Genomic DNA, 23,575 nt, shown 5'->3' with positions numbered 1-23,575 from the left:
CACGCGCATGCAAGCTGAAGCGATCGTGACAGATTTCAGCGGGTCGATACCTGTTTCATTAAAAAACTCCTCTCTGAAAATACCGCATGCTTTACGCAGAATTTCCACATCGTTTCTACAATAAAACACGGCCTCCTTTCTGAAATCAAACAGCTGCTGTTTAGACACATCGGTGTACCATTCTAAAAATATTTTTTTATGCTCCGGAGACATTTGTTCAAACCCATAATGGTTGACATCTGGGTAAGGTCCTTTATAATTCAGATGTTCAAGCGAAGAAAATCTGTGAGGAAAATAACCTTTAGTTTTATCTGTAAAGCCCAAAGCAGCTGGAAGGTTGGCTAATTTCATCATGAGAAAACTTAAGGAATCAATGAATCTCAACCCGAAATCTGGATCGTGAAAACTCAGGATTTTACAGCCTTGCATGAGTATATTTTTGGGAACAATTTTTAATTGACACATAGCGCTCAGAATTATATAAGCATCAAATCCACGCGCATTGTGTGCAACAAATGTATAATTGCTGAATTTAGGACGACGCATCTGCATAATAAAATCTTTAATGCAATCTAAACCAAATTTCTCCCAAACGTCGCCTGAATCGGATTTTGCACAGATTAAAAAAGGTGTATGCACACCGTTCTGATCCGTAAACGTTTCAGTGTCGTAATAAATAACCTTTTCCGTTAAACCGTCATCTTTTTTTTCAAGCTGAATAAAGCAGCGATGATCGTCCGTGACCACCGACTGTTTGCAAACGATGCATTTGGTCGCTGAGCAAACGTGCTGTGAACCATTTCCACCCATGGCGATGTAATAAGTTTGTTTACAAATGGTGCATTTTTTAAACATTTCGCAAGGAGAAACTAACCTGTTTGCTTGAGGCCTGAAAACAGGTGTTTTGTGAGTTTGAAAACATATTACATTTTGGCATATTCGATTACAATCAGAACATGTGATGAGAGACGTTTCTGTTCGTTTGCATAAATCGGTATTACACACGCGACAGAACCATTTACAGTGATGTCCGTTTATGTTATTATAAGCGGAAAAGCACCATGAACAAAAATATTTGGCTCCTAAGAAACCTTTAATATTTTTTATGCCGTAATAATGTTGATTGAGTAGCAAAATGAACAACGGATTTGTTCGATCGCTAAAATCTGTTTCAAATTTAGAAATGATTCTGTCGGATCTGTAAAAAATGATTATTTTTCTTTGAACAATATTTTCAAATTGAATCACGTCGCTAAATGAAACGATTGATTGCTCCTGAAGCCCTGCCTGTTGATGAATATTTTTAGCCACATTCATTAATTCTGTATCTCTCGCTGAGGGATTTAACAGGCCGGCTATGCTTAGCGCAAAACACAACGGCTGATTGGCCTCTGGAGGACAAATGAGATGGTTTCGTTTTTTATTGACTAATTCGTGATCCAGAATGGTTTCGATTTTTCGTTTTCCGCCGCCGGACGGGTTATTTATCACTTGCAGTCTGAAATTAAATTCGTTGTCAGCCTCTAATGCTTCATTTGATTGGACTAACAGATCCAGTAAATACTGAAGCTGATTTAACATATTTGATCCGTCATAATTAAAATTAACATGGTGTGTCGTGTGTAAAGTATTAATTTCAAACTGGACTCTATCGTTGGGACGCGCGATCTGGCTTCCTCTTTCAGCAAACCTGTTTAATATTTCCATCAGATTAATATAAAACTCGGCTGGGTCGTTGATTGCTTGAAAAGACACTCTCTCTCTAATTTCACGCTGGTTAAAAGCTGCGTTTACGCTCCCTCCGATCTGCCGGTGTTCTATTTGTCTCAAAATTTCGTTTATTGCTTCTGATGAAGGCTCATCTGAATTTGCTAGAATTTGATCGATCTCGTTTACGTGCTGCTGGTGTTCTATTTGTCTCAATATTTCGTTTATTGCTTCTGATGAAGGCGAATCTGAATTTGCTAGAATTTGATCGACCTCGTTTGAAACGGCTTGGGATGCTAAGATCTCACTATCTGAAGCTAATTCATCTACTTCACTCAGTCCGCTTAAATCAAACCAGTCATTTAACACCAAATTATCGGCCTCATCTGAGGGATTTTGGCTGGCTAAAATTCGATCTAACAAATCTACATTTAATTCACCATCTACTTCAATCAAATCTGAAAGGTCGTCAAACCAATTTTCACTCATGATACAAAAGACATTAATAACCTACTAAAAATGAAGAAAAAATCTGCGTCCTCCTTTTACAGAGCCAGCACTTGTTGGACCACTTCGACCAGGCCTGAGTTGACCTGCAGCAATAAGTAGGCCATTTTCATCCTGTTTAATCTCTGAAGTGGTGAAAGACGGATGTTTTTCTTTTTCTTCAGTCGTTTTTCTGATGAAAAAAATAAATAAAAATAAATAAAATGAACGAGCTTTTAATAAATTATATATAAAATTTAACTTACTCTGTACAGGTGCAGGAGGTGGTGCGTTCTCTTCCTCTTCATCTGAAAGGATAAAAAACATCTTTTTTACTTCAAATTTAATATACTATGCGGAGCTTTTTGTGAAACAGCTTACCGGCTGGCTGCTCAGGACCACGTTCAGCAGTTTCAGAGTCGCTGTCGGATTGTTCTGAAAGAATAAAAATAATGAAAAAATATGAACGAATCATCTTTGAAGTAAATAACCACCTTTTTATATATCTCTTACCCTGTGCAGGAGAAGGGGGAGGAGGAGGAGGAGGAGGAGATGGAGGAGGTGTGGGCGGAGATATTGAAGCGGCAGTCGAATGTTGTTCTGAAAGGATAAAAAAACAACGGTAAATGTGTACGAGTCATCTTTGACTTATTAATCAGTTGTTTTTTTATCGTTACCATCCGTCCGCGCATGAGAAGGGGCTGGAGGTGGTGGGGGCTGAGATATTGGGGGTGCGTAGGCCGTCGGACGTTGCTCTGAAGAATAAAAACGATAAATATGAACGACACATCTCTGACTTATTAATCGCTATTTTGTAATCACTTACCAGCTTCGAGGATCGTCTGCGGCGTGACGGTCCTGTAACGAACAGCTTTCACGCTCGCATTCCCGTGTGATCTGACGGTATGGCTGGGCTGATACGAATGTAAGACGGTTCGGCTGGTGGATGGAGGCGTGGTTGGGTAAAAGTTATCACTTCCGGGGTAAGGTTGAACCCCCTCCTTTTCTGTAAAATGAGATATTTCTCAGTTGAAGAAAAGAACGTTACGTATATATTTATAAAATCCACTCACTCAGATTCTCGACCGCGCGATTAATTTTAGACAAATCATCCAGGGGGACCGGTACCGGAGTTTTACAAGTTAATTCCTCAATAGGAATTTCTTCCCACTCGCCGTCCGATATGACAATAGCGTCTGAAAATAAAGATGTTAAACCAGAAAGAGAAAAAAAGATTTGCGTCTTGAGTTAAAAACTTACCCGTCATCTTAGCTTGTTACACCTCAAATCACGACTCCGAAAATGCGCTTTTACATTTTATACAGCTGTTTAAAAAATCATGAATAGAAAACGGTTGCGATTGGTCGAAAAAAAATGTTTATAAACAATACAGAGTCATTTGCTTTGTTGTATAGGTAGACAAATGTATGAATGGTTGTTTAGAGTTGTGTGTGTGTGTGTGTGTGTGTGTGTGTGTGTGTGTGTGTGTGTGTGTGTGTGTGTGTGTGTGTGTGCTCGTATCCATTGCTTCATCAAAACTCCCTGGAGCAGAAATAAAGAAACCTTTACGATCCAAAAAATAATACCGGACATTTCTTCCTGAAATCTCATCATGTCTCAATTCGAACGTTGTTTTTAGCAGAGGAAGGTTATATTCAAAACACGTATCCATCGCTTCTTCTTCTTATTCTTATTCTTTGCTCATGTTTTGGTTAAAATGTAGCAGCTCTTTCAATCGTGTGTAAATCCGTTTACGGCATGCATGTGCCTTAGTTTAACTATTCTGGGAGGTATGTCATTAAAGGTTTGACCAGAGGTACGTCTGCTCTGAGACTTTACTAATCCACCCCTCCCAGAAAACAAACCTCATAAACAGCTTTTTATTTATTTCAGCTGTTATAGGTCCTACAAAATGGATCAAATCTTTTCTCTGAGGCAGGAAGCAATGTGTGTGTGTGTGTGTGTGTGTGTGTGTGTGTGTGTGTGTGTGTGTGTGTGTGTGTGTGTGTGTGTGTGTGTGTGTGTGTGTGTGTGTGTGTGTGTGTGTGTGTGTGTGTGTGTGTGTGTGTGACAGTGAAAACAAAATGTGACACTAAAGGCAGGAGGCGATGGTTAAGCTTTCACCTAAATAGCTCTTTGAAACAATAGCAAGTCATTTGCTTTTGTGAATTGTTACCATGCCGACTTGTTTAGAATGAACCAGAACTTTGTTTTTAAAACTTTCCCGCCACTCTTTCAATTCAGCCCACCTGCAAAAAAAAAGTAAGTAATTTGCTTTTTGTGTGTTGTTTCTGTGACGATTTGGTTCAGCCAGATCTTTGTTTTAAAACTTACCGCCACCTGCAGAACAAAAAGGAAGTAATTTGCTTTGTCAGAAGTCGCTGGCCGTGCAAAATTGTTTAGAATGAACTTTAAAAAAAAAGCTCAACAGATCTTAAAAAGCATCACGCTGAGGTAAGGATCAACTTTTGTTCTTATAGGCTTGAGAATGCATGGTGGTTTACAACAGGACCCTAAATGGTTTAGGATGGTAAACCATTGCTTTGTGAAGTGATAGAAATGTTTGAATGGTTTAGTCAAAGACAAATGTTTGAATGTAATCCCTTTACTTCTTAGAGAAGTGTGTGTGTGTGTGTGTGTGTGTGTGTGTGTGTGTGTGTGTGTGTGTGTGTGTGTGTGTGTATGTGTGTGTGTGTGTGTGTGTGTGTGTGTGTGTGTGTGTGTGTGTGTGTGTGTGTGTGTGTGTGTGTGTGTGTGTGTGTGTGTGCTTACAGCCATTAATTTGATGTGCTGCTGGACAGAGAGTTTTACACAATAGTTTTAGTTCTGGTCAAAAAGTGTCAGTGAGCTGCATGTAAATAACACATTTAAACACAAAGTTTAAGACTGAACATACGAAATCCAACGTGAACATCTCAAAGAGAGTATTAATGACATAGACAAATGTGTCACTCTGAAGAGTTTGTGTGTGTTCAGCAAAAGGCTGCAAAAGTTCATGCATTGACTTCAGCTTCTGCCACTCACTCAAGAGCTAGCAGACCATACCATCTTGTCTGCTACTACAAAAACAGATTCTTTAACTTTGAGGAAACGTACAACCATTTCATAGGTACTTGACAGTGTGTGGGGCTGTCATTCACAACAGTTAGGCCGCACTCATCCACTGTCAGTGAGCCATGTCTGTTGGCACCTCTTCAGCGCGGCCTGGTGCTTCATTCAGCTCCTCGTGGTTCATCATTTTTTCTTAGAGCTCGGCTTTTCACCATTCGGACAGATCTGAGCTTTTAAAGAGTTAAACACAATAGGATTACACTCAGAAGGGAGGGGCTGTGGGAACCGATGGGCTATCACAAAAAAGAAACCACACACCATTACACACATTAGCCTATGACGTGGGATATCATGGACGCTCAACAATACGCCATTGATGATGCGGCGTGGGGGGTCTAGACCATCTGGACACGTTCAACAATACGCCATTGATGATGCGGCGTGGGGGGTCTAAGCCATCTGGACGCTCAACAATACACATGTCCACTTGATTAATGATACGGAAGGGGGGGCAAAGATTGAACAATACACCTGTCCATTTGATTAATGATAGGAAGGGGGGGCAAGGTCAAGGGTCAAATGAACAATAGGAATGAAAGGTCAAAGAACAATAGACCTGTCAAAATGTTTGACGAAAGGTGTCTTATAATCCTCTCTGATGTCTTATTTTGAAAAAAACGGAAATTGTTCCGCTGAAGTCACTCTTCCGGGAGACGTCCTGGTGGAAACTTGACGGGGAAGATCTCCGATCTCAAATTGCCCGCAAATTACAGACCTAACTTTGATTTATCCCATCTTCGCCTTCGGAGCGAACGTGTGAGTTGTGCTTTTGACTAAATTCTGTCCATTTTGACGCGCCGCCGCGTCTCTAACCTCTTCAGGTCGGAAAGTGACATTTCCGCTCTGAACTTGCTGGGTGAGCTACCGTGAGCAGCTTATCCTCAGTCCTAACATTAAAACTAAATTCTCCGAACCGAAACTAAATTCTCGGACACCTTTCGTCTCAGTGTGTTGACACTGTGGGCGAGCTATTGTGGAAAATATTTCCATTGCATTGGCGACTGATCACAGCCGAATCTAAACGGAATGCTCGGTGACACCTACCGTAGCTTGGATCGCTCGGTAAACGTCGTAAGGCGAAGCATGGCCATCACGCGTTACTGCATTCAGATTGCGTACGCTTTAAATGTTCGTTTTTATAAGCGGAGCGAGATGCCTGCTTGTTAATCGGGAAAATTTAAGTCTGGTCGCTACAGACAAAGGACGCTAGACCTAGCCGGAGAGCTAAGCTAGCGAGCCACAGTTGGACAAAAAGGGAACGCGTCCCGTTAAATTGTCAAACCATTTCTGACACAGTCAGTCTGTGTCCTCACAAAACCCGCATTGGCGGTGATTCTTGTAATTCGGTACGGTGTGTAGAATCTACATTTTGCTACGTTTGTCCGTCTGATACCAACACGGCAGCGTAGGGTTTATTATTTTTTTTATTTTTGTTTTGGACCGGTAAGGGTCGGCTTTCACAGCCTCCGTTGCTCGGTTCCATGCCTTTTTCTTCCATCTTGTGAAGTTGTGTGTATTCATTTCTCTATCAACAGCTCCTTGTTTTACCCTGTGTCATAAAGTTAAGTTGAGCTACGGACGGTCCTTGAGTGTGAGATTAATTAAGGATCTGTACCGGGCTCATACGTCGACTCAGAAGGTAAAAACGCGAGTTGCTCTGAACTTAATGAGAGATGGACGAGACACGACAAAATCTTTCTTGCACTGTTACACCTGATGTAAGGTTCTCTGACGTTCTGCTTCCAGAACATGCCAAGACGCAGGAGTCTGGTTACTGGCCGAGCCACGCTGGTCCCTCCACCCGCCCGAACGGGCCCGTTTTAGGCGGGTGCCGCCGGTCGGGCACGTTGGGGACTAGTGGCAGCGGTTCGGTGCCAGCTGCACTGGGTCGGAGGTGGTTCTGGTCTGCAATTCATGACGTGAATTCAAACAACATGCTGTTTACAGTCATAACGATTTTTCTTTACTTTTATTTCTTCCAGGGGGTCAAAAACCCACCATCAATATCAAGGTTTGAAATAAACAACACTTTCTCTGCTGCTTTTAAGCTGAATAAATCTCTTGAGCCTATGGTTAACCTCTCTGACAAACAGGTTGTGCTTAACCCTTTGGTTCCTGATGCTTCTTCTCTGTCATCCATGTTAGAGGCTGACCATCTCTCCAGCATGGGTGTGAAATCTTCAGGCTGTGACCCACCGCTTCAGTCAGAGGTCTGCTTTACTCGTCAGTCCGCCTCATGCACAAACCGGCTTCTTTATCGGGGCGTGATGGAAACGTCAGCCGCCGTGAAACACTTGTGGTCTCCGGACGGAGCTACCATGCCATTTAAGGGGTTTGTGCCCGGACATCTTGACCTGTATGTGAATGACCTTGTCACTTTTCAGTTTGTGACCTCTGCTAATACGGTGGCCAATTCCTTTCTCCTTTCACAGGGGTGTGACTTAGTCTCTGGCCTCTGTGTTCTATTTCCTGTGATTTCTCTTACAGGTGACCACGACGACGCAGAAAACCCTGCGGGTTCCAGTAGTCAAGTGGTCAGCGGCGATATTGAAGGTGGCTCGGTGGTTGCTGCGCACACCTCTCTCACGGGCTCGGGAACGCCACCCGGCCCGCGAGTAGTAGGTGCGTGCAGTGATGCTCTGCTCGGGGCCCCTCCTGACAAAAGGGGGGTGCCGAGTGGCACTGAGTTTTCCGTTGCGGACTTCAACCGGTTCGGGGGAACGCCTCCTCCGAGCGGGCGGGTCATTGCAGAAATCGACACTGACCTTCCACCAATTCAGCTGACAACATTGACCTCCGATCCGGAGTTAGGTGCTGCACCTTCTACGGGGCGGAGTTCTAGTCAGTCTGTAACTACTCTGGTTAAACCGGGTTTTTCTGATTCTGTGTGGGAACCTCCATCATTCTTGGGAATAAAGTATTCTTGGCTTCAGTTTTCAGGACAGACCATGTTCCTAAAGCTAGCATCATGTCTGTATCTGATTCTAAACATGGCTAGGTTTGCTTTGACACCCGTGACACAACCATCCTTGGATCACTCCTTTTCAGAACCTCCAAGTCCAACACCTCCAGGTCTTTGGACATCTGAACACCTACTCTTTCAGCACGATTCAGGTGACACTGTGCATCTTCTTGGTAGTAGGGCTTTTAAGAGCTTAAGAACTGTTCTTTGTTATGCTTCTCCTGTCTCACAGACACGGCATAAGTTTGAGAAACAAAAGGGGGGTGGGGAGCCTCCTCCTGCTTTGCGAGCATCATTTTCGCATTTCCAGTTCACTACCATTTCTGATCACAACAAAGTCGCCTCCGTTAAGCTGCAACCCAACTTTGAGCAGGTAAAATCAGGTTCTGATCTAACAGCTAAACCATCAGCTTCACTCGAGTTCCAAACGGGACCCTCAGGTAAATTCAAACAAGTTTCCCTGTGGGTTCGTAACACAAGATACAAACAGTTTGATTACCAAATCGCTTATGAGCCTGCTCCCACAGATACGTCCAAACTCGTGTCTCTGTGGGTCCGCAATACCAGATTCAAAACGCTTACTGAACAGCTCTATTCTGACCAACTCTATTCTGACCGGATTCTTTTCCACTAACTGGTGGACCGTTACAAATTCTCTCGTTTGTGGGATGAATTTTTAACAAATGTGATATCCTTTGAGTTTTTTTTTTTCAGGTTACCTGCCTCCAGCCAGGGTCCTGTTACTAACTCACATTTTTAGGGATTACTAACCTACTGATTTACATTTTTAGAACTGATTTACACCTCTATCTTTTCATAGTGCTTTGTGTAGCATGATTATATTTGATTACAAACTTAATTTTATTTTGTTACTATTTCCCTTAAAGGGCCACAAGCCAATTTGCCCTTCATTTTCATGATTATTTCTTTTATATATGTGCCTTTAATTAGTGCAGCCTGCTGAGTTTCACATATCAGTTAGGATTTACTTTCTTTTATTTGTGTTTTCACTGCATCACGTTTTTACATGACATAGCGAGCAGGGTGCAGAACATTTCTTCTTTAGATAATTCACAAAAGGCATCCACATTTTCCCAGAGGTACCCATAGATAGGTTTTGATTGATTTCTTTGATTTGCATCAAATGCTATCTATCGTGTGGGCTGTCTCACTTTGTCTCCTTCTCCGAGCTCGTATGGACTACATCCCATCAGAGGGGTCGTCTTCACCATCCTTCAACTGGTTTCCTGTCGCATGGGGCTTCGGTCGTGGTTCGAGATGGGTCGAGGTCTGCGCTGGACTTCGCCTGAGGAACACATCACCTGCCCAGCTCCGTGTGACACACGAGCTGCTTATCCTTTGAATACCTTTGCATTATTGCTGATGAAATTAACTGCTATTGAAATAGCTCTGCTTTCAAGATTCCCTAAGTGGATTACTTTACAATGATTGCAACAGTTTTGGCCTTAATCATCTGATCAGGATATACTCCCTTCTACACGAGACCTGTGGAGACGCTTCATCGTTCCTGCCTTCATCTGGGATGTCTACATTCACGAGTACATCACGTTATTGTGGTTGTGACGTCAGGTGGCCTCTGTTGACCACCATGTCGTCACAAAAAGGGGGGGGTCTGTAACGTGAGGAAATATGGGTTTTCTGGCACAGTGGTGGTGTTGGACGCAGCTGGGTCAAAGCTGGGTCATTGAGAACTTTCACCCACAGATTAAGACCTGAACGCCAGCGAGTCTGGGAGGAAACCATAACATCTGCCACCTGCGGTACCAGAAGAAGGAGTTCTCATGGACAAGTAGTCATAACAAATCAAAACATAAAGTTTAAACTTCTTTTTCTTGATTTTAATGTTAAAGTAACCATTATCAATTTGCTCATTATAAATGTGTTTAATCAAATGAATGGTTCTTATGCTTTGGGGTAATTATAATGGATTAATGAATCTACACTTAAGTAGATAATGTTAAGAATGTTTGGTACTGACCTTCACACACACCCACACACATCTTCCCACAGTAAACTCCAGACACATTTGATGACGCACATGTTTGCTTTGAGAAGAGAAAGGCTTTTGGTAAGTTTCAGTTTTTATGATATCAGTTCGTGTTGGACAACGAAAGAGAACAGACCTGAAAACCAAAGGGGGGGCAGAGCCTGTTGGCTCGTTCTTCCCCCCTTTCGCGCTGTTTCTGTCAGCCAGACAGAATAACTGAATCGCAACCTCTAACGCAGACTCATTGCCGAGTCTTTTGAGTTCTGAGTGAATTAACTTAAGAAAGCGCGTCGACAAAACGCTTTACCATCAACGTGTACCGAGGGCAACTCTGGACCGGTTCCGTTCGACACCTACGTCTTCCCTGTCAGCCGTTGAGTGTCATCTGGATGAACCACAACATCCTCTACGGCCCGGATCCGAAAGAGGGTCCACAAGAGTTCGGTGAGACAGCACACGGTGTTTAGCGTTTGGATGCATTTTTTCCAACTAAACCTAAGTTTATTCAAACCATCACTTTTCACTCAGACACCTGTTTCTTCCTGAAGCAAAATCAGATGCACACACGCATCCATCTCACATCATATCACTCTCACAACTCACAACATTCTCAATCTTCATAAATTCACCAGAAGGTCTATTTGAGCAAGAACCGCATATAAACTGTTAAAAGATTGTCCCACAAAGTTGCCAATGTGATTGTTATTTCCTGTTTGTCAATTTTCAAAATCATTAGTTTAATTTGAAGAATTAAAACTTTTAATCGTCAAACTGGTTTCCTCATTGAACTGAAACACAGACACACAGATATTATCGGCAGTTTATCGATGAAAACAACCTTTGAGTCTTCTGAACAATATAAAATTTGGTTATTGATTTATTAAAAATTAATATTCCGAATTAATACGTAGCATGGTTCCTCTTTCATAAAAGAGCATAAAACCACAATGCTACAACACTGAGTGTCTGTGTAGCAGGAGGAATTTGTGTTCCAGTTTGTGTATGCTGATGCTGGAGTGGAATTGGTGTTAATTACCGTCCAGAGTGGGGGTAGTGTTACAGGATTTGTCAAACTGGCTAAAATGTGATTGGAAGATCTGTGTGATTAGTGCGGGCATGATTTGTGCATGAGATGAACGTCAAGATGGGCGTGGAAAAACGGCATTTGCTGAGGGCGGGTGAAAGCGCGAGAGTGCTCTGGTGAGAGTGAGCAGACGTAGCTAGAAGGAAGCGATAGCGACCAGAAAACAGTCTGTTAAAGTTGGTTAATGTGCGGTTCAAAAATAAACCTGAAGGCTTCAGCAAACTCCATGTGTGTCCTGCAGTGTGTCACCACTAATTCAGCAACTTGTGAAACAGAAAGGGGGGTAAACCCCGAAGAGGACAACTTTGGCCCTGGAGGTATTCTCCCCTGTGTCTTCCAACCACGGTCAGGCAACTGAAACAGGAATGGTTAACAATGTTAATACCTATTAAAATGGTTTCTTTTTAATCATGTTTTCATTTTAACTTTTGTAAACTGGGAGCACAAACCATCCCTGACTTTTACTAAAAATCAGACTTGTGTGCACCGCTCATAAAATATGACTAAATCCAGCAAACATGACAGAAGAAAGTGTCCTACGTCCTGATCTTGGTGATGATCATGAACTCACATTTACTTTACAGACCAAGAAGCAATCCACCCATCAGACCCAGGGAGTCAGATACTTTTATTTTAGGGCAAACAGGCCAAAAAAAATTTTACATTCCACAATAAATTCATTCTCACTTCTTTCATTAAATAATGTGTTTAGACTTTTACCCCCCAGAAGCAAGAGTGGACAAGTGGATGGATGGAAGATTGATGACAAGATAAAAGCTTAAACCAAATACATTCTGGAATTTCTGATTCTTTCAAGTCTGACTTGAAAACCAAAACCTGTTTCGGTTCTCCTGTGAGAGTTTAGTTCTGATCTGAGAGCTCGTGCTGCTCAGGCAGCTCACCTGGAGCCTGTCGGGTAGGTGGAGGATATCCTCCTTTCCAGCCTCAGCTCCAACACAACCACCAAAAGATGGCAGCATCACACAGCATAAACAGTAAGCCTGAGCCTAAACCAGGCTCAACACACTTCATCATATATCAGGGTGAGAGTGACAGGAAGCACGAAGTAGATTTCCTCTTCATTTATGCCATCAAAGGTTTGAATTGCATTTGAACACAATGCCACAGCTGCTGTAGTTTTTAACATGATCGTTGATCATGAGGTAAAAAAAAAGAATGAAAAAATACAATAATGAAAAATACAATGTGGCAGGCAAACATGGCTTCAATTAATTTATATAAAATAAAAAAAAATGTTTTTCTCTGCAGAACCATCATCAGGACTGAAGTGTGTGATGACATGTCTGTCAGAACAAACATCACTTTGTGTGTTTGCTGTAATTGTTGTCATGTTGTTGTCATGTCGATAGGTTTATAAACAAATCCGGTCAGACAGAAAGTCTGCATCTGATGTGTAAAGTAGGACATTTGCTTTCATTTCCATATATTCAACATGTTTTGTGTGTGTGTGTGTGTGTGTGTGTGTGTGTGTGTGTGTGCTTGAGCGGTGTGTGTGTGTGCTTGTGCGGTTTGTGTGTGTGTGTGTGTGTGTGTGTGTGTGTGTGTGTGTGTGTATATTAGTGTGTGTGTGTCCATGTGCAGTGTGTGTGTGTGTGTGTTTGCGGTGTGTGTGTCCATGTGCAGTGCGTGTGTGTGTGTGTGTGTGTGTGCAATGTGCGTGTGGCAGTGTGTGGCTGTGCGTGTGTGTGTGCATGTGTGTGTCCGTGTGCGGTGTGTGTGTGTGTGAGTGTGTGTGTGTGTGTGTGTGTGTGTGCATGCGTGCGTGTTTGTGTGTGTGTCTGTGTGTGTGTGCAATGTGTGTGTGTTGTGTGTGGTTAATTGTGTGCAGTGTGTGTGTGTGTGCGCGCACACATGTGTGTGTGTGTGTCTGTGATACATATGCCATCAGTGTGTGTGGCTGTCCCCACCTTTGAGATTAGAGGCTGCTGTAACGCTACTACAAAGGTCAGGGTTTTTCAGTGGTCGGGATCTAGCTGCAGTCTGTTTAAAGGTCAGCGCTACCACACCATCATATTATCTTTCTGCCATTTCATAGCAGTTTGTCTCTGATTGATTTTTAAAAATAAAGCTGCACCACCTCCATGGCTTAGTTGCTTCTGTTTCACAGGAACGCTGTGCAGATGCAGGAGAAGCAAGGGGTGCGGGGTGGTCAGCCCGAGGTAATGGTGACGGGTGGTAGACCTGCTTCATGGTTACAGGAATCAGCTCCGTTTGTGAACAATGAAGGAGACCTGTAGCTGTTCCACCAACAGGTGGAGGTGTCATCTGATTGTTCATTAGAACTTTGACCTTGGAGGTAGACCCAGAACATCAGTGCACTCTTGTTTTCTCCTTGTTTTGTTCATTCTGGTGGAGAAGTTGAAAGGCAAGGCAAGGCAAATGTATTTATAGAGCTAATGAAAGCACTGTTTGTTCAAGTTACTTATTCTTAATACTTAAGGAATAAGTGACTTAAACAGAGCGCTTCTGTTTTTTCAGGTTATACGGAGTTAAACTATTTAAACCAAAGACAAAATATCTAATCAAAGTACAGCTACTCAGCACCCATGTGTGCCAAAAGGAACAGGGAATAGTGTAGTTTTCAGCAACCAGTTAAAACATGCTACAGTTGGTGCAGATCTGAGGGCTGTTGGTTCCACATAGATCATCATTTCACCATGTTTAGTTTTAGTTCTTTCCACCACCAGCTGGCCAGACCCGGCAGATCTAAGGCACCTTCCAGGATTATATACCTCAAACATATCAGAGATGTAACCAGGGCCCAGCCTATTTAATGACTTGTACACAAGTGCTTTGAAGTCAATTTCATACTGAACCGGAAGCTTATGCAAAGTTCTGAGAATGGATGTTATACGATCCTTTTTCAAAGTTCTGGTCAGTACTCTGGCAGCTGCAGTTTGAACAAGTTGGAGCTGTCTTATCAATATTTTAGGAATTCCGGTGAAAAGTGCGTTACAGTAATCAACCCTACAGGAGATAAAGGAATGTTTACATTTTTCAAAGTCTTGATGGGACATAAAATCACAGATTTTAGATTAGCTTTTTTAGATTTCAGAATGATCAATTTAAAGGGTGATTCAAAGCATGGGTGGAGACCAACTCCACCCACACTTCCTGATGAAAGTGCCTAAAGGAGGCGTTGCATGATTGACAGGAAGGAAGTGATTAAGCACATACTAAATTTGAAGTACGTTGCACTAAACTGCCAGAGTAATGATTACACGTGTCTACTGCACTAGTAGCTACTCTACAGGTTATCAGCACAACATTTGATTTAGGTGTTACTTGCTCTTTGATATGTAATATACAATTGAGATTGCCGTCCATCGTTACACCAAGACCTTTAACTGGTGTTGCTGTTCAGGGACGGCAGCTCAGGAGGTAGAGCAGGTTATCCGGTAATCAGAAAGTTGTAGGTTCAATCCCAGCTCCCACCAGAGAATGCTGCTGCTGCGTCCCTGGGCTTAACACACCTTGCTTGCTGGTGGTGGTCAGGGGTACCAGTAGCACCAGAGTTCGGCAGTCTCACCTATGTCAGTGCAGGCCAGGGCAGCTGTGGCTACGAGGTAGCTCATCATCTCCAACATGTGAATGTGTGTGCGACTGGGTGAATGACCTTGGGGGGGGGGGGGGGGGGGGGGGTCGTAGAACCCTAAGAATATGCTATACAAAAACAGGAAGATGCATTTTGATGCCAAGAAAGAGCTTATTTTCGAAGGGGAGGGGGGTTATTTTAGGTTTTGTGTGAAAATAAGTCCAGGACTACAAATGTGCTTCATGAAAGTGACGTCATCGAACCAGACACAAAGAAAAACTGAGAGAAAATGGCTGTAAGTTCAACAAACTTAAAATCCTTCCTTCAGGAGGAAAGAACCACCAAAAATCTGGCCATCTGGTAAGTAGCAGCTACGCTAGGGGAGAGGAGATTCTGTGGTGATGTCATATATGCAACATGCCGATGTCTAAGTTGTAGTCTTGCTAATTACAAACTTGGAGTTTGTTTCTCGCTGGGAGTTCGTCCAGCTTGACCTATAGCGACCGCATGTTAGATAGCAGCAGGCTGGGGAGCGGTGGTCAGTTCTTGCGAGCCTTTAGCCTAGCATGGAGCCTGTCTCGCTTACAGTGCCGTCTCTGAGGCGCTCCCCTCAGGTCTGCATACTCACTCGGGGTCATCGATTTGGAGCCTTCCTGGGGGTGAAGGCGATGGCTCTGATCTTGAACAATGAGTTGAAGCTTGGGCGGAATATGTCCAGAAAAGTCTGCACCGTGCGCAATGTTCAATACTTGCTGATTGGCAAAGGTAAAGCACATTTTGACTAAAGAGGATTTTAAAACTGTAATCCATGCTTTTATTACAACACGTCTGGATTACTGTAACTCTTTGTATCTTGGTATGAGCCAGTCCTCATTGTCTCAACTTCAGCGTGTGCAAAATGCTGCTGCTCGACTTTTAACCGGTACAGGGAGGAGTCAACACATCACTCCTGTTTTACCTTCACTGTACTGGCTGCTTGTCCATTTTAGGGTTAATTTTAAACTTCTTTTATTTGTTTTTAAGTCTTTAAACGGTCTTGCCCCACCCTATCTCTCTGAGCTATTGCACATTCACTCCTCCTCTCAGTCGCTCAGGTCTTGTCGCTCACTGTTTACATGCTTGTGCCATCCAGCATGGTGGACCCACGTGATTAGGTGACGTCGGTGCAAAGGGTCAATAGCATTAGCATCTGACCCGCTAACGCTAGCACAATATGCTAGGAAAGTTAGCACCCAGATTAATGTGGATTTGGTCAATTTTCGTGGAATAAAACGTGATCTGGAAATTCTGATCAACACCTTTTTTTAAACCAGATGATAACCTTCCACATATTGTAGCAGCAGAGAGCCCGTGTGTTATTCTACATGAGTGTGATGTAATCTTAGCATCCAGTAAATAACGTCCCATATCAGCTAAAATGCAGCGTGACAAAGTCATTAAAGTGTGTCAACACAGTGGATTTAATAGAGTTTTAAAGAACGATCTCTGAGTGAAGTGAGGTTAGGTTTTTGTCTCACTGCAGATATAAAAACTAACTCTGCATCAGTCAGACGCAGCGAAGCTCACTGACACTGGTCTGTATGAGCGTGAGCGTCGGAAAGCTGATAAAATCACCTGTAAATTAATTAAAACAAAAGTAAAAATGTTCCTTTGCTTTTTAGAGTCCACATCCAGAAGTCTGGAGCCGTGTTTCACTGACAGGCTGTCAGACTAACGCCCTGATGAGCTCAGCTGGGACAAACTGGTCTGATGTTTAGGTAAGTGAAGATCTGCTTCTCCAAGGCCTTGAGATGCTAGTAAAAAATAATTTAGCCAGCTTGCTAATGTTACTTTTCTTCTCCTCTAAGGAACACAGAACGCTCAGATGTTGGAGGTTCACGTCACCTACTGAGGAAGGAGACCCACCAGTAAAGAGACAGCTTCTGGTTTAGACCAAAGTGAGTGATGACACACCTCAGCCACCCTCATCATTAAGAACACCTCACCCCCTGAATCACTCCGTCTGATGACAGCAGAGTGATTTATTTGATGTTTTACTTGTTTAGTCTGTTTAGAAATTATTGAATACATTATTTTCTGTAAACAACCATCTGATCTGGACATGTACAGAATAACTTTCCCCAAGTTCAGCAGCAGCTGGCCTACAAAAACGGCTGCAGCATGTAGTAAGTCTGTCTGCGCTGCTCTCTAATGAGCTTCCTTTCATAAGGAATCATTTGTATAATTTTAGTGTCACTATTTTATTACATTTGTAGGAAAATATGAAGTCACTGCAGCAAAGTGAACTTGTAAACAAAGTAAAAGATGAACCAAAACAACACAAACATGACTATAAACATGAAAGCTAAAGAAACAACTTTCCTAAAGCTGCTTGTAAACAAAATACGTCATTAAAGTTATTGTCTATCATTGCAGAATATGGCGATGACATCATGGAACTGGTCTCTGGAAAAGTTTTCCCTGAACCAACTCCGTTTCTAGATGAGGTAGAGAAGATCTGCATCTCACCAACCCTCTGGTCTCAGAGACAACGGAGGTCTCCCACTGTTATCCAGGACCGGTTTGAAGCCCACATACTGCCCCTCCCTCATCATCAGGAAACATCAATCCGTATCCTGAGGACAACAGAAGACGGCAGGAGGACAGGAACTCTGAGACACCACCAGCACCGGGACCCAAAGCACCTGTGTGCACAACACCTGTTTAACTACCAAAGCATATTTATTATATTGTTCTACTTATTTGCTGTGAGGTTAATAGAAAATTTGTATATTAATGTAAACAAATTTTAAAAAATCACTGATTGTATGTTTTCTTTTAGATGTAATGGTCCAAACTCAGCCTTGTAGACATTTATTGCATCCTGTAGGTAAATACACAGAACAGGCTCAGATCCAGGATGACCCAGCATGCACTTCTTCCATTCTGGCTGTTAGGGATTGTATCAATAACTCAATGCCTACTGATGTTTTCACCTAACGTTATTTATTTAGAATGCAGGTCAGATTTAACTATATTTGTTAGCAAAGCAGACTGATCTTGGGAATTTCACTTCAGCACTGATGTCCACCTCTGTGTACACGTTAGAGAGAATTACCACTTTACAGCTAAACGCACATTTAATAAAGACATGGGCTACACATTGCAGACAATAAAAACATAAAGTTGTAAGCATTAGAATTATAATGATCACATTAAAGAACATTTGGAGAAATGTTTTTTGTCACTAGAATTTCAAACCTTTAAATCAAAATATAACTGCTTTTATCCATTTTCAGGCATTAAGACACCCAATATAAAATAAGATTACTTATAAAATATATTATTTTAATGGCGTTTTAATGAGCTCTATCATTTTTTTAAACTATTTTTGAACAGAAATAAATAAGCAAGCAGCATTCCTTGTGTGTGTGTTTGTGCACGTGCTTGCTCTCTTGTCCCTCCGTCGGCCGTGACGGGTGTGTGTGTGTGTGTGTGTGTGTGTGTGTGTGTGTGTGTGTGTGTGTGTGTGTGTGTGTGTGTGTGTGTGTGAGACTACTGACAAACGCATGAGAGAGTTGGCAGCCTTGAAACAGCTTGATGGACAACTCTCCCCACATGTTTTAAAAATGCAAATATAACATTTCTGCTACACTACATAATGATTTCTCTATTGACCCTTTGCACCGACGTCACCTAATCACGTGGGTCCACCATGGTGGATGGCAAAAGCATGTAAACAGTGAGCAACACGAGTACTAAACAAAGGGAAAAGTAGAGCCTGAAATTGTTTTTGCAATCAAAACAAAAACAAAACTCCTCCAGCATTCCTTCACCTAGTTCGTGCCCAGTTCAGTTATCAGAAGAAGTAGCGCATCTAGTGGGGGCTCATAGAGAGCGGTATGTTAACTAGCTTACCAACGTTAGCTTCCGTTCTCTCTGCAGCTGTTCACCAATGTAAAAATGTTGCTGACTTAGCCTGAATTCACCACTCTGGATTTATAACTTTATGTTGTAAACAGCGTTTCACTTTACACCAAAGCAGATTTTTTAAAAGTCCGGATCCCTACCAGCTTCTGCTGCTGGTGGTGTTACCGGGTGCAGCTGCTGCTCTCACACCGGAATGAGAAGATCTCTGAACGCCGACGCTCAGATAAACAAATAACGTAATTTCAACACATGTAATCATACATCAGAGCTTTAATATTGTTAATAATGTCTCGCTTTACACTACAGTGGACGACGCGCAGCCTCCGTGGTGAAATACCCATCCATCAAGATTATCAATAACTAGTATAAACACATCACGTTTATCCATGTCCCTGTCTTCCTCGTGAAATAAATTATCGTTAATCTTACCCGGTAAAAACATGTTCGCTGCAAATCTGAGGGCTGCTAGTCCACTTGATTGATCGCTGCAGTTCACCTCCATACTCAGTCTCCATCTAAGTTATTAAAAGGAAAAAAACGAGTTGAGTTTACGTCCTTGTCTCTTAGTGCAGCCAACAACGCAGCAAGCTAAAACCATTTTACTTGTCGTCAAATCAACTAAATAAAAGCGATAAAAGGCTACAAACTGGCTTGTTTTGACTGCCTTCACTGGAGTTTCTATGGGTGTAAACAGTCTTTTTGCCATCCATCATGGCGAAGGGGGCGGTCACATGGGTGGCGTGCCGTCACGTGCAAAGGGTCAATAGAACTACAAAGTCCGACTGGGGGAGGAGAGTAGGTCTGCACTGTGGAGGGGGGAGGAGTTTGCAGCTCCTTTTCCAGATTTAAAGGGACAGTACCCAAAAAACAGCCATTCTCAGACTATTCTAAGAACATGGGTAGATGAGGGGGCTGTAGAGCAACAATAATGATGAAATCAGACCAAAGAACTGCAGTTCCACTGTATTTGGACCCCAACTGAATGACTTAGATGTAAAAAGGAATAATTTAAAAGCAAGTTATGTCTCCTTTAAGGCTCACTGCAGAAATAACAACGTAGAGCATCAACAGTCAAATGCAGCTACATTACTCACCAACACTCGTCTGTATGAGTGTGACAGTCAGAAGGCTGAGCCAATAACCTGTAAAATATTTAAGGTCACCATGCCTGATCACCTTGTCTCTGTGCTAGACCACAGCAGGTTCTGCCCAGCAGCCGATACATATAATAAAAAAACAATAAATATATGAAGAAACAAGTCATATAATAAATCTCACAACTGCCTTGGAAATAAGGAGAACATCTCTCTTTTATATTATTTATTATCAAAGCCATAAAAAAGCATTCGGGTCTCTTTCTGTGAAAGTCACTGAGCCCAGAACCAGGGATCGCTTTATAGTCCAACAGACACATGTAGACAAAAGTACAAGAACTGCCCCCTCTTTGGCCCTTTGACACTTGTATTTGAGTACTTCTGGTATAGAGGGTCTGAGAATAGAATAGAACTGAACAGTCGTTCAAGAACTTGTTCATTTTTTCGTGAACTGAACTTGTTTGTATTTTGCTGGACGAATGTCAAAGTGAATGCGTTCATTTCGGCACATGCGAGAGGGTTTGTGAACGCGTTTTTTCGCCGTCCAAGCTGCAGATCTCCATGGAGCTAAAGTCTAGAAGTAGAACTCGTGAATGCGGCCACCATAGGCAGTAGCGGTTGGTGCGGCATCTACTCTTCTCTGCCTATGCTGTGTGGAAGACGGACGTCATGGAAAATATACAAGTATACATAACATCGATTTTAGATGCACACTTAAAAGTTAATCGTGTAAAATAAACATGTTTTCACCACAGCTACTATTGTAATTACACAGAGTTACTATTGTAATTACACGGAGCTACTATTGTAATCACACGGAGCTGCTATTGTAATTACACAGAGCTACTATTGTAATCAAACGGAGCTGCTATTGTAATTACACGGAGCTGCTATTGTAATTACACGGAGCTACTATTGTAATTACACGGAGCTGCTTTTTTAATCGCATGGAGCTGCTATTGTAATTACACGGAGCTACTATTGTAATCACACGGAGCTGCTACTGTAATTACACGGAGCTACTATTGTAACTACACGGAGCTGCTATTTTAATCACACGGAGCTGCTTTTGTAATTACACGGAGCTACTATTTTAATCACACGGAGCTGCTTTTGTAATTACACTGAGCTACTATTGTAATTACACGGAGCTACTATTTTAATCACACGGAGCTGCTTTTGTAATTACACTGAGCTACTATTGTAATTACACGGAGCTACTATTGTAATTACACGGAGCTACTATTGTAATTACACGGAGCTGCTATTTTAATCGCATGGAGCTGCTATTGTAACTACACGGAGCTACTATTGTAATCACACGGAGCTGCTTTTGTAATTACACGGAGCTACTATTGTAATTACACCGAGCTACTATTGTAATTACATGGAGCTAGTATTGTAATTACATGGAGCTACTATTGTAATTACACAGAGCTACTATTGTAATCACACGGAGCTGCTACTGTAATCACACGGAGCTACTATTGTAATCACATAGAGCTGCTTTTGAACCTCAAGGTTGAATTAAAAATCATTGTTTCACTTTGGGGGGTGTTCCATTTCATTATTTCTACTCTGAAGTTAAACTTTCCGAGTTTGGAATTAACTGGAATGAAATGGGGGGAAAATCGGATCTGAAAATACTAGTCATAGAATCGCACCGGTAACATTTAACTATTTGTTTGTTTATTTATTTGCTTTCGTTTTTACTGAATACCTTGGGGCTGATTGTTGCTCTTCATGACTGAAGCTCTATAACTTTTTCTTTAGGCAAACAAACCAGAAAATTCACAGAATTTGAGAAGTTCCTTAATTTAAAGATATTTAAATGTTTTGCACCTTGAGGTACGTCCTTGTTTCCTACCTCAGCCTGGTTCTTCCTGTTTTAATGAAAGCCATTCAAACTGTCTTTACTCATGTAGAATACACACACACACACACACACACACACACGTATGTATTAAAAACGAATTATGAACTAGTTCGTTTTGGGAACAGTGTACTTAATTAAAAAGTGTTTTAATGATGAACTAAAAATGTACTAGTTCCTTTTAAAATGTATGAACTGAACTTTGAACTTTTTTCCTTTTTGAAACAAACTTTCCCAACACTGCCTGGGGGTCTGTCCAGCTCCTATACCCCAGATCCTCCCTTAGCGTTGCCTCAGGGTCCCACTTGTACAGGATCATGTCCCACAACTCAAAGCCTTGCCAGGGCCTTTGCCTGCCCACTGACTTGCAATCTTCTTGCTGCTTATCTTCCTGAACACCTGAATACCCTCCTCCCCAGACCTAAACTTGTTTGTTTATTTGTTTATTTAAGGATCCCTATTAGTCTTCACCATAGTGAAGACTATTCTTCCTGGGGTCCGCATCATTAAAAATCATTTACAATAGTACATGTGCAGTGTAAGAAAAAGAACATACACAACATTTAAACAAGCATATCCATTAATAAGAAAATTCAGCAAAGATGAAAACCATTCAAATAAGAAAATATACCCCCCCCCCCCCCCCCCCCCCCAAGGCCAGTTAATAACTATAGAAAACTAATTAAAAAACCCACATCGGTCATTTAGTTTTAAATTGTTATGTATGACCAAAGTCTTAAGATTTTTTTTAATCTGCCATGATCATTTATTAATGCCACTCCTGGAGGCAGGATATTCCAATATGAAACTGCTCTGTAACTGACCGTTCTCTTGAGGGCATTAGTTTTTGGCAATTGAAGGGTAAAGGCTACTTGGGAGGCTTTCCTTGTGTTAAAACCATGTCTCTTACATGTCGGTAGCTACTGTGTGAACAAACTAAAAGGTTTATGTGATATCCAAGTTTTCTGCAAAGAGAGAATCAGGCTACAGGCTAGTCTGTCATTTACCTTCATCCAGGACAACCTGTGATGCATCCAGTTGATATTGGCTCTATAAGGACAACCGAGAGCTAGCCTTGCAGCTCTATTCTGAGCTGTCTGTAGTTTATCCAAGTCCGTTTTAGCTGCACTGGACCAGACAACTGGACAGTAATCCAGATGACACAAAAACCAATGACTGTGAAACAAGTTTTCTGGTTTCTGTCGGCATATAATGAACATTGCTCCTAATTACAGAAATGTTCCCACTCACTTTATTCACAGTTTTGTCAATATGTTTAGTCCATGACGTTGCTTGATCTAGTGTTATGCCCAGCAGTTTGGTCTCTTTTACTTGTTCAATTTGTTGTCCTTCCAAAGAAATGTGCAGCTTCTGGTGTTCTTGTATAGAGTTCCTGGAGCCCAATAGCATCCACTTGGCTTTCAGCACATTCAGTTTTAGCCTGTTCCCCACCACCCACTCAGAAATGGACCATGGTTCCTTCTGCAACATAACATCGACCTGATCTAAACTAGAAGCCGAAACAGACATGGTCGTATCATCGGCATATACAGTCATATGTGCTTCACTGCTTGCAAAAGACATGTCATTGACAAAAATACTGTATAACAGAGGACCCAAACAACTCCCTTGGGGAATCCCACACAAAAGATCGACAGTGTGCGATAGGCAACCATTTTATACAACACACTGTTTCCTATTAGACAAGTAAGTACACATAAACTTAATAGCAGAGTTTTTAAAACCATTTGCTGATTATTTCATTAATAAAAGGTCATGATCCAC

The 23,575-nt window shown here is 42.0% G+C and overlaps 1 long non-coding RNA gene across 1 annotated transcript; it reads left to right on the top strand.

Moving 5' to 3' along the window:
- Positions 1-8,451: 8,451 nt before the first annotated feature.
- LOC107382607 (uncharacterized) lies at positions 8,452-18,225 on the top strand. The gene is made up of 4 exons (XR_008561159.2): positions 8,452-10,718; positions 16,576-16,671; positions 16,762-16,851; positions 17,330-18,225. It is a non-coding gene; the product is annotated as an uncharacterized lncRNA (long non-coding RNA).
- Positions 18,226-23,575: the final 5,350 nt, after the last annotated feature.

This window comes from Nothobranchius furzeri, chromosome 7, assembly GCF_043380555.1.
Source record: "Nothobranchius furzeri strain GRZ-AD chromosome 7, NfurGRZ-RIMD1, whole genome shotgun sequence".
NCBI classification, from domain to species: Eukaryota; Metazoa; Chordata; class Actinopteri; order Cyprinodontiformes; family Nothobranchiidae; genus Nothobranchius; species Nothobranchius furzeri.
This window is presented reverse-complemented; position numbering and strand designations above follow the sequence as displayed.